Source organism: Lissotriton helveticus, chromosome 2_1 (assembly GCF_964261635.1).
Source record: "Lissotriton helveticus chromosome 2_1, aLisHel1.1, whole genome shotgun sequence".
Classification (NCBI taxonomy): Eukaryota; Metazoa; Chordata; class Amphibia; order Caudata; family Salamandridae; genus Lissotriton; species Lissotriton helveticus.
Window position 1 is genome coordinate 1,335,577,082 of NC_136059.1, and position 11,061 is coordinate 1,335,588,142.

The 11,061-nt window shown below is 38.7% G+C and overlaps 1 long non-coding RNA gene across 1 annotated transcript; it reads right to left on the reverse strand.

Annotated features, from left to right (window-relative positions):
* Positions 1-1,179: 1,179 nt before the first annotated feature.
* On the reverse strand, positions 1,180-10,492 carry LOC144819740 (uncharacterized). Its single transcript, XR_013607544.1, has 3 exons — positions 10,390-10,492; positions 4,795-4,957; positions 1,180-1,238 (listed from the first exon to the last, which is right to left on the reverse strand). It is a non-coding gene; the product is annotated as an uncharacterized LOC144819740 (long non-coding RNA).
* Positions 10,493-11,061: the final 569 nt, after the last annotated feature.

Below are 11,061 nucleotides of genomic sequence, written 5' to 3' on the forward strand. Positions count from 1 at the left end.
ACTAATGAGATATTGATACTGTAATTTTTGATTGCCCTGACTCTGCTCTTTATAAAAGTTATCTAATTTTTATACAAACTAACTGGAGTGGCGTCACTCATTGCGTGCCCATTTTTATGGTCTCAGTGGTTGCGTGTGCTGTATGGTCGCTTTACACATAAGCTCTCGGATGCCTACCCGCTCGTGCCATGCTGCCCACGGGGAGCTGGTGACCCCAGTTCCAACAGTGCCGAGTTTGCAATTGTGCGAGCTGTAGGTTGCAACTAGATGTCTGTGCCATTGAAATGAACAACTACCTCTTGAAATTTGTGTACAATTTCTACAGGTTAATGCTCCTCTTTCCATGGATGTGATTTCACAACATAAGGCCTGTTTTTTTAGTGTTATATAGCGCAAACTAGACCCGAAGATATCAGGTATCAGAGCGCTGTACATAAGCACCAGTTTCATTACACAAGGACATATTCATTTTGTTAGGCACAGGGAGATTAAGTGATTTGCCCAGAATCACAGGATGTTCAGCGTCGTTGCTGAGACTTGAACCCTGTTCCCCAGCTTCGAGATCATCGGCTCTAGCCATAAGGCTACATCCTCTACAGATGGGTATCCCATCAAAAGCATGACGGGATAGCCCCTTCGGTCTTATTACACATACAATATGTTATAAAGAACTTATAATAAATCAGATGATGGAACAGACGTCACGTTTGTGATGGAGCAACATGTCCCCCAAAACTCTAAATCAGACCCTTAGATTTTTGGGGCGGAAATTAATAGGGTGTCTCTCAGAGGTGTACTCTTCAGACAAGAGATGTGTTCCAGTCATGACATAGCAAACTTGACACAGCAGCTCAGCATGCCAGTTCAATTGGCAGATGTACTAGAAAGTAGGGGAGTTACACTTTATGCAGACCAATGTTGCAGTTGAATTCTGATTTGGGCAACAAATGAGAGTTCAATGCAGATAAAAAAAGGATGAATATGGACTGGTATTCGCTGCACCAAACAGAAATTGCATCTCTTTGCATGAAGGGTGTTCTCAGGTAATGTTACAAAAGAGAACTTAATAAAGGTGTACTCTCCCCACACTCCCCAAGTATCAAACAGAGCCCCACCGTTACACCATTGCAAGTACACACCAAGGCTAAAGCAAATTTTCTGGTTGACTGTAGAAGCAGTCTTCATTACAGGACAAAACGTTCTAAGAATCAGACCTAGGCATGGTTCCATTTCTGGTTCTAAAAGAGAAAATAGAAAACACATCATTAATCAAAAGAAAGATGAATACAAACTTGAAATGAAGAGTGTGCTGTAAGCTTATTTTTTTTATGATACATATTGTAAAATAACTTGATGTATTGCTTTCTAAATTTTCTACTCAGCAGAACATAAAACTTCAAACCTCCCAGGTATATGGAAACCAGATTTCACCAGCTTTGATACAGAGAAATGAGGACCTTTATTTTCTGACAAAATGACTGCAACTCTTCCTTAACATGACTCACACAAGTAAGACTTTACTACAATTGTTGCATCTTGGTGTAGTCGACACTTTTCTGCATGTACAGCAAAGTTTATACTAACAGTTCTGGAGAAAGCAAGTAGGGAATGTAGCCAAGGGAGCCTCTGTTGCCTAAGCCAAGCCAAAACAATGTTCCCGCAATGCATCTTTTCACAACGCACGTTACGCAATCAACCTTTATCAGTAGGCAGAAAAGAAAGTTTCACATTGTTTTTTTCCTGGATTCACTTGCACCTTTTTATGACGGTGATTAAGGAGTTCAGATTTATAGCAGAGTTGCTGCATTTCCTTGTACAAATAAAGGCTTAATAGTTAAGTAGCTGGTTGGTGTAGAGCTGTTTTACTTTTTAACTGTTTTTTAGCAAGCAACATAATGAAACAACTCCTGTAAGGAACATCTTCTGCTGGTATGTGATGCTGAAATGTGTATCTGCAATGTGAAATGACTACAAAGGTCAACAAATCTAAAACAATATTCATCATTTTAACATAATAACCAAAATAGCAGCAATACATTTTGTCCTTCAAAAGTGGCTGTCAGTGGACCTGTATTTAGATTAAGATGCAACCATACACTTCTAAGGCCTCTTGCTGGAGTTGCATATTTTGAAGCTTCCTGATGGCATAAGCACAGCGATGCTTGTTTCTTTCATGAGCACTGTCTAAAAATGAATCATTTTAGAGTTTATATGTATACCCATTATGACACTGGGTAGAAAAGCATAGTAGTGATGTTTTATTTCCTTCATTTCAGTTGTCACATTCCTCACAAATGAAGTGTTTTAAATATGCAGGTTAAAATGACAAATGCATGTGCCTCTATTCTCAATGCCGCCATTGTTTGAAATATTTGTAGGAGAGAACTTAAAATTACCATGTATAGCTTTTTTCTGCTTTCAATTTGTATTGTATATGCAATGCTAGTGATTGAACCATTTTCAATCACCACTATAAAATGTATAAATCAACAATACTGTCATGGGTTTATTCAAAATGTGAAAAACCTTTCACAAGCAATCTATTAAGGGACCTAAATGAACAAGCCAACATCTGTTGGAACATGTTTTAAAGCCCACTCTCTGTGTATTTGAGTGTGGTGATGGCATTCAGCCATAGTAAGATAACACTATTTGCAGCCAGACCTAAAAGTAATGTAGATTCCAGCAGATTCAACAAACAAAGAGAACAAGGTCAAAGCTAAGTTTCAATCAACCCAGTCATCAGGGTCATCAGAAAAAGTCTGCCTTGCAGGGAACCCATTTGGTTTATCGAAGAAACCTCACCCACCAAACTAGTTGGTATCATGCTTCATCATACGGTTCCCACCCAGGGGGCGAGTGCCTCCTAGGTGTGCTTTGACGCCTCATTACTGCGGAGCTGTTTTTTTTGTTGTGTTTCTTTTTGGTGAGGAGTGAGTACCGTGAGAGTGAAAAATTAAGGTTAAAACTACTTCCAGGGTACCAAATTCTTTATTATGTGGTCCCTGGGGTAGAGTTCAAAGCAAGTTATTTGGATGTGAGTGAGAGAGTGTGATCTTGCACGTCTCTTAAAGGGTGTGAAATGGTCTACATGTTTCAGCCAATGCGTTTCCAGTTAATTGTCTTTCTTCAGGACATGTGGTTCAGAGTAAAAATAGCCCTGAACCTACATGAACTAAGCATACACGCTAAGGTGTGCATAGGTGTGTAAGGTACATAACTTATTGTTACGTTTCACCGTCAGATTTGATCATTTCTGCAAGAGAAAAGGAGACACAACATAATTACAAACAATTAAAAGGTCCCCCATGGTAGGGACACGTCATCCATGCATGTGTCCCGGGCAGTTTCTTATCCTCTACTGATAGGTGTGCCTGTGAGTGTAGTGGTTGCATCATCTGGCATGCAGCACTGAATGCAGGAGGGCTCTACTAGGCCTATGGCCTAGTAATTAGGGGCTATCAGCTGGTAATTCAGATTTTTGCGAAAATCCGAATCACACCTCGTGTGCCATCGGATTATAAATTAGCCTGTTATTACCATTTATTACCATTTAAAAGTAAACCATCAAAATGCCCCAGCACGTCAATTAATAATGCAAGGTGAGTCAAGGAAGGTGCATAAGGATATTATAACCGACTGTCAGAATAAAATCCAAGTGTCAGCAAATGGTTTTTAAGTACAACCTACTTAATGCACTAAACATTTTCACAACATAGTTCCCGGTGGGAGGCGGTGCCTATTGTTACACTCTGTACATGGTAGTAAGGGTAAAAAAAGAACAGGGACAAAAATGGTTTTAACACAGGTTGTACCTGTCATGTGGCATCTCAAGTGAGTGGTATTCTGCTTTAGTTACTCACTGCATCAAGGTCAGCCGCCTGCATACTTACCTACTCATTCATCTCTTCCGGGATCTCGGTGAAGCAGTGTTCCCGGGAGGTTTGAAAGACTACATCATCCTTCCTACGGTAATGAGCGGTGCACATTGACGCATGGATGAGGCTTTCTGATTAGTTGGGGTGAGCCCCTCTGGTGAATTAACCTTTACCTCTCAAGGACAGTGGAAAATCACAAGCCATCTAAAAGCAATTTTGTCATCCTTTGGGCCGTAGAACCAAAGCGGTTCAGGGTAAGTTATGCACCCTAAACACCTATGCACACCTTAGCGTGTATGCATAGTTCACGTAGGTTCAGGGCTATATTTACTCTGAACCACAGATCCTGAAGAAAGCCAATCAATTGCAATATTCATTGGCTGAAACATGTAGACTATTGAACACCCTTTAAGAGACGTGTGAGACCACAATCTCTCACTCACATCCAAAGAACTTGCGTTTACCACTACCCCTTAGACCACATAATAAATAATTTGATACCCCGGAGGTAGTTTTAACCTTAATTTTTCACTCTCACGGTATTTACTCCTCACCAAAAAGAAACACAACAAAAAAAAATATCCGCTGTAATCAGGCGTCGAAGTACACCTAGGAGATACTCGGCCCCCTGGGTGGGAACCCTATGATGGAACATGACACCAACTAGGTTGATGGGTGAGGGTTCTTCCATAAACCAAATGGGTTCCCTGCAATGGAGACTTTTTCTGGTGACCCTGATGACTGGTATAATTGAAGCTTAGCTTTGAGTTTGTTCTCTTTATTAGTTGAATTCAAGGTTAGTGGAGACGAACGAGTGCCTATGTTCCCTCCTCACTCTTCTTCTTTTGTTAGATGATTCCAGTAGATTGCCACAGATCACAGCGTTCCACAACTAAATCGCATTATTCCAAATTACCGTATAGAATTATCATTTGATGGATGGCCCAAAACACAATCTCCTCTGGAATAGAAGGCATCGTAAATAGATTTACAATCCTAGAAGATATTGAATGTGGTATCCACTTGGTAAGAGCAATTTGACACATTAATGCCATCCTTTCAAGTTCGCCAGCATTCTCCTAAATATGCAGAAAAAGGAAATATTGGTAATTTGAATGATTTATGACAAACAAGAAGAGACAAATAAACCCAAAACAAGAATTAAGTACAAAGTATCAGGCATTGAGCAGTTATTGTGACACAGGAGAGGCTTAAAACCATCATTAAGGGCCTGATTATGAGTTCAGTGGCTGGGATACTCAGTCACAAACATGATGGGTATCCTGTCCACCTAATTAGTTCCATGGGATATAATGAAGTTGTAATATTGCAGACAGGCTATCCCTCAAGTTTGCGGAACACTAACCCTTCCCGCCAAACTCGGAATCAGGCCCTACGACTCAATCAACAATAAGACAGAACGGGAGCAGATAAGAGAAATATATTCACTCCTTGAAATACACCAAGTGGAACCATGAGTTGCCAAAACAGATTGAAAATAAGGCTGTAGACTAAGATTTCTTGAGCACTAGCAGCAAGAAAGTGTATAGGATAAAGATGGGTCATATATAGAATTATACATATAGTGGTGCACCCGTTAACAATATCAGAAATTCCTGTCTCTATTTCACATCCAAGGTAGGTTTATTTTTATAAATGTATGTCTTTCTGCACTGCAGAGATATTCAAAAGCGACTGATAACATTTAGAGTGTGCACCAAATGTATTTCTAGGGACTGGCTGGGAGGTGTGAACTATTTTCATAGCCACTTTCTGTACTTGAAATGGGCATTACAATCAAAAGTAATTAAGTGCATTTGGCTATTCTCTAGACTTGGATTAACTTAGTGTTTTCTACCTATAAAATAGCTGTACTTTAATGTGTGATTTTGTGAAATATTTAACTTCTTTTCAAACACAATACATGACATGACATAGAGACTGCAATATTTATTTTTACAAACATTTGTCTTATTTTATGGCTAACACTCTAAAAATGATGGACTGTTTTAGGTAGCAATAACGGGAAATATATGATTAAGCATCATGCCAATAAATCAAAAGTACTATAATAATAACATACATAAACTGCATCTTAATGACAATGTGGTGTATTACAAAATAGGTCTACAATTGCTTTGTCTCTTTGTATATTTTGCTAAAAAGTTGACCTCTCCAGTTCAAATTCAAATTCAAATTCAAAGTTGACCTCTCCAGTTAAGTTCTGAACTCTCAGAGGCCAAAGAGAGTGCAACAGTTGAGGATGTGTGGAACTTCCATGCTGTTCTGTTTTGTACTGCCAGCATATCGGACTGCATGTTGAAGTGGATACATTACTTAACTTCATCTTTCTTTATGGGGATGACTGGGTCCCTGAGACTCCACATTGCTCCTCCCAAAGTGTGCCTGGGTAGGTGTGCTAGCTTTGCACCGCTTCCCATAGACATCTTCTGGGGTGCAGTTTGCCTTTGTCAGTGCTTAGTAATTTGACAGAAAAACCTGGACAAAAGTGGTCCCTCATTTGTATGGGGCCAAACCTAACAAGTGGTTTAATGCATCTTGACACACTGAGGGGGTGAAATGGGTGTAAGTACAAACCTTGTTACAAAAGGACCCGCACATACCTTGGCTGCATCTGCTGCAAAATAGAAGGGCCAACGGGGTGCAAAAAAAAGGACCTAACACCACCTATTTCCTGTGCACTTTGCTGATCTAGTCCATGAGGTGAAAATGATTGGTCAGGTCTAAACTGGGGTGGTATGGTGAGCAAAAGCTTGATGGATTTAACCCAGATCCCTTGACTAGGGGTGAATGTTTTGATTTTTTTCTGCATTCCGTCCATCAATAATTGTGTGTCTTGTGAAAATGTATGCAGTTCCATCTCTCTCTCCCTTTCTTTCTCTCTCTTTTCTCTGTTTCTCACACACATACACAACTACACAAACAAAAACATACGGACATGAACACACATTTCTGTGTGAACTTCAGGCACTAAAATAGGCAAGTAATTCTACAAAACACAAATCAAAATCTACAGGAGAGCTTTGCTTTTGAATCTATAAGTCTGTTACATACAGATTGAATCTATTTTGTGTTCTCAGCCCTTGCCTACATGTGGAATCTGGAGCTCGCCTATGATACTTGCCTGTCAACAGGCTTGTGAATAGACAGGTGCCCACCTGATAACACAGCTTTTAAAAACACTGTGCCTGTTTCTATGATTTAGTCAAAAGCTGACAGTACTAGATGATGTAGACTATCCTTTTCTGAAACTTTTCTTTTTTCTACTTTATTTCCACCGTCTTTCCTTGTCTTTCTTTTTTCTTGCTTTCCTGTCTCTCTTTCCATTTCCATTCTCAATGTATTTTATTCCCTCTATCTTGCTTTCTCTTGTTCTCTCTCGTTCTCTATCTTTCTCACTTTCTTCCTTTTTGTTTGCACTATTTCTTTCTTTAACACTTGTTGTGCAACCTTTTTCAGTTCTACCTCTTTTATCTTCTAAGCTTAATTTGTATTCTTGCTATTTTCCCTTTTTCTCATTTCCATCTCTATTTGGTCCTTTTCCTCGATTTTCCCATTCTTTGTCTCTTTCTTACTTTTTCTTTTTTTTCTCTTTAAATCGCTTTATTTTTTCTCTTTTTCTTGGCGTATTTCTTTTTTCCAACTAATTCTTTCTTCTCCACCTTTCTTTTTCTCCCTGTTTCTCTCAGTGATTCTTTCCTTTGTTCTTTCATTCTTTCTTTTTCTCCCATTTCTGTGTTTCTTTTTTCCCTTTTTCTTTCTTTCACCTTTACTTGATTTCTCTCCTCTCCTCTCCTCCCCTCCTTCTTTTCTTTTGTCATATCTCTGTCTTTCTCAATGTCTTTCTTTCTCTGTATTTTTCTCTTGTTGTTTCCTTCTATCCCTCCTTTTGTTCAATCTGTTTTCTCTGCCTTCACTTTTCCTCCTCTGTTATTCTTTTTCTGTCTTTCTCCTTTTGTTGTATTTACCTGTTGTTCTTTTTTCTTTCTTTTTCTCCTTTCTTCATCCACTAGTGACCTGATCTCCTTCATTCTTTTTTCTGCTACTTTCGTTCTCTTATTTTTTCCTTTCTTTCTCATTGTCTTTTTCTTTCTCTTACCTTCTTTCGCTACTCTTTCTCTGTTGTGCTCTTTATTTTTTCTCCTTCTACCTCTTCCTTTGTCATGCCTTCTTTATTCTTACCCTCTTTTCATTCATACCTTTACAGTTTGATTCTTCGTTTTTCATTTCTTCTTAATTTCTTTCTTCCTTCATTTCCTGTATTGTGCTCTTTCTCTGGTTATGTTGATGTTCACCTTTATTTTGCTGTCTTTCTGAATATCGGTTCCTCTTTCCTATTTACTTTGTTTTCTTTGTTTCTTGCCTTTCCCCCCTAATTCTTTCATTCTTTCCTTTTATTTTATTTCTATTCTCACTTCCTCTCTTTTTTCTCTCACATCATTGTCTGTCTCTCTTTCTCTCACTCTCTCTATTTCACTCTCTTTTGGTCTTTCAAGGGCAAAGGGACACAGCTGATCCTCAAGTATCCCAAATGTAAACCTTTGCAATGCATCTCCTGTTATATTAATACTTTATGTTCCCTGTATCTGGAATGAGGTACTCTAGGGGAAGTATTTAAGTTAGTTGGTATCTATGCACATGTATAAACTCCCTATATTAGATAGTAGCTCAGGAAAGGTTGAAGACACCTGTTTTAAAGAGTGCTGTTGGCAGTGTAGGCTGCATGTGGTGGTGAAGGATATACATGCTAGCTAGTCATACCTGATGTAGTTTATGTTGCAAGTGTGTAGAACAGCAAACATTGGGATGTAGGTTTCATGTATGATGTAGGTGGTGAAGGTGTGGTGTATATGTGCCCTGTAGGTGCAGGTTAGAGTTTAGCTGGTGATGTCAGATGTCCCTAAAAATGTATCAGAGTGGCATGTTTACACTAGTTTGTATTGCAACCTGATGTTCAGTGCACTCATTTTATAGAGGCAGACCATTTGAGGCACACTATTACTTCCTTCCTCAGGACACTCCTCATTATCAATATAATAATTCATCCCTATCAACTCTAAATTACCACTACACCAGAATAAAGGACCTAGAAGGATCACAGAAAATAACATGCAAATACTAGGTAGCAAAATGATTAACTATTGTCTTGTGAGTGCTTTCTGCAGAGAGAATCTCTACTAAAATCTTAAATGGGAATAATAGAATATTGCACCCACAATAGTATCAGCAATGGCAGTAAAAAAGGCAGCACTTTGTATTTTACTCCTCCTTAAAGGCTTCTTAATGGAAATAAATGAGAAACCGGTGTGTAAATGACAAACTGTTTGGAAAATGCCATATTTTACAGTTAATTACTTTTCTGATTGTATTATCCATGTAATGGTTTTGAATAACCATGAACTTTACAAATAAAACTTACATACTTAAACTTACTCAGTTGAAAAGGTCATTGTTAAAAATAATTTGTGTGCACACAGTGGTACGTTAAGTGTTTGCATTTTAATTGAAATAGAAATACTATGACTGCATTTTACACTATGTGAAACCAAATATACCTTTTTACTGCAAGTACTGCTGGACTAGCACCTAATATATCGTATAGGTCCACCTGACATAATCTGATGATGCAGAAGCATCTGGTGTCAATGCATAGTTATTCTGCTGTGCCTTCAATGCACATGCCCATGCACAAGATCAAAATATGGCCATACAAACTGGATTTTCATATGGTGTACCTGCCTGTCTAAGTGCTACGGATTTATCCGCTATCACCCCTTATATTATTTAATCTATCATCCTATGTTACAGTCTATTAAAGGTGTGGTACCAGAATATCTTTGTCAGTATATTGTCTGAAATACATTTTTTTAACAAACATTGTACATAAAAGTTTTTTCCACATTTAGGACATGATGGTGATATCAAATGATATTCTATATATAATATTCTGATATATAGTCCTATTGAATATTACATTCCCACCCACTGTAAAACTAAGTCTGTGCTGTCTTTCGAAGAGCTGCCATATTTCTTGCAGCTCCATGAGATCTCCAATCTAACATCCTGTGGTACCTCCTACAAAATCCCTCCTATTCCCATTGGGTAAAAAATTTGACTTTTTCATGTCACGAAGATCTTGCTATTTTGAATGCCTCATTGTATCTCCCATGTACTACTTTTGCTGGGCTCTCAACACACATCTATTGCAGCGACAAGGTAATCTTCCTGTGCTAATTATTTCAGATACTCTAAGAGAGCCATCTATATAACCCTGTTAACCATCCAATCGCACCTCTGCTGATTTCCATACTGGCTGCAAACTATGACGGAACTATCTGGGATACCAAAGGTCTGACTGAATGATCAGCAGTAATTCTGCTTTGCCGTGCCAGGAAAGATCCAGTGCTTTGCAGCCCCTACCCTGAAGGTCCTGAGGTTTTCCATGACTGAGTGAATGAGCACCATCTGTCAGTGAGACCCTGTTGCTTACCGAGCCTGTCAGGATGCGATCCAGAGTGTCAGCTGTCACAAACATGTTCCTCTTTGTCACCTCCCTTTGAGTGATGGTAATATACATACAACGTACAATGGCTAGTTCCTGCAGGGGTGTTAACTGGGAGAAAAAGCACATTTCATACACGTGAACAACAGGATGAATCAGGAACTTATTCACAAAGTGCAACGTACTACAAAATGTTTCCCCAAAACCTATATCTGAAGACCTCTCTTATCTTTTTTACAAGGAGATATCTGCCCCACATGTACACCTACCGTTTTGTTCTACCTGTGGGAAGAACAGGGGTGCCTGGCTGGAAAATGGGGAACTCTTATTACAAAATGATCGAGGTTTAGGAAAAGGTAAGGAGGGGAAAAGGAAGAATTAATGATGTGTTTAGAGAAAGACAAACATCCACCTCTAAAGGTTTAAGCTTGTTGCTATTAACAAACTGTACAAATGTTATTACTTCAGCCATACAGGTCATGAAGGAGTTACAAATGTTTTTGGGCCAAATCTGGAGTAAGTGCAGAGTCACACAAGCCAAACCACTGAAATTGCAACACCATTCCATTGTAAATAATGGAGATATAAATGAATGTTAAAATACATGAACTTATTTTGACTTTTAAAACCTACGTTTATACACATATAATTGTGTGTGTG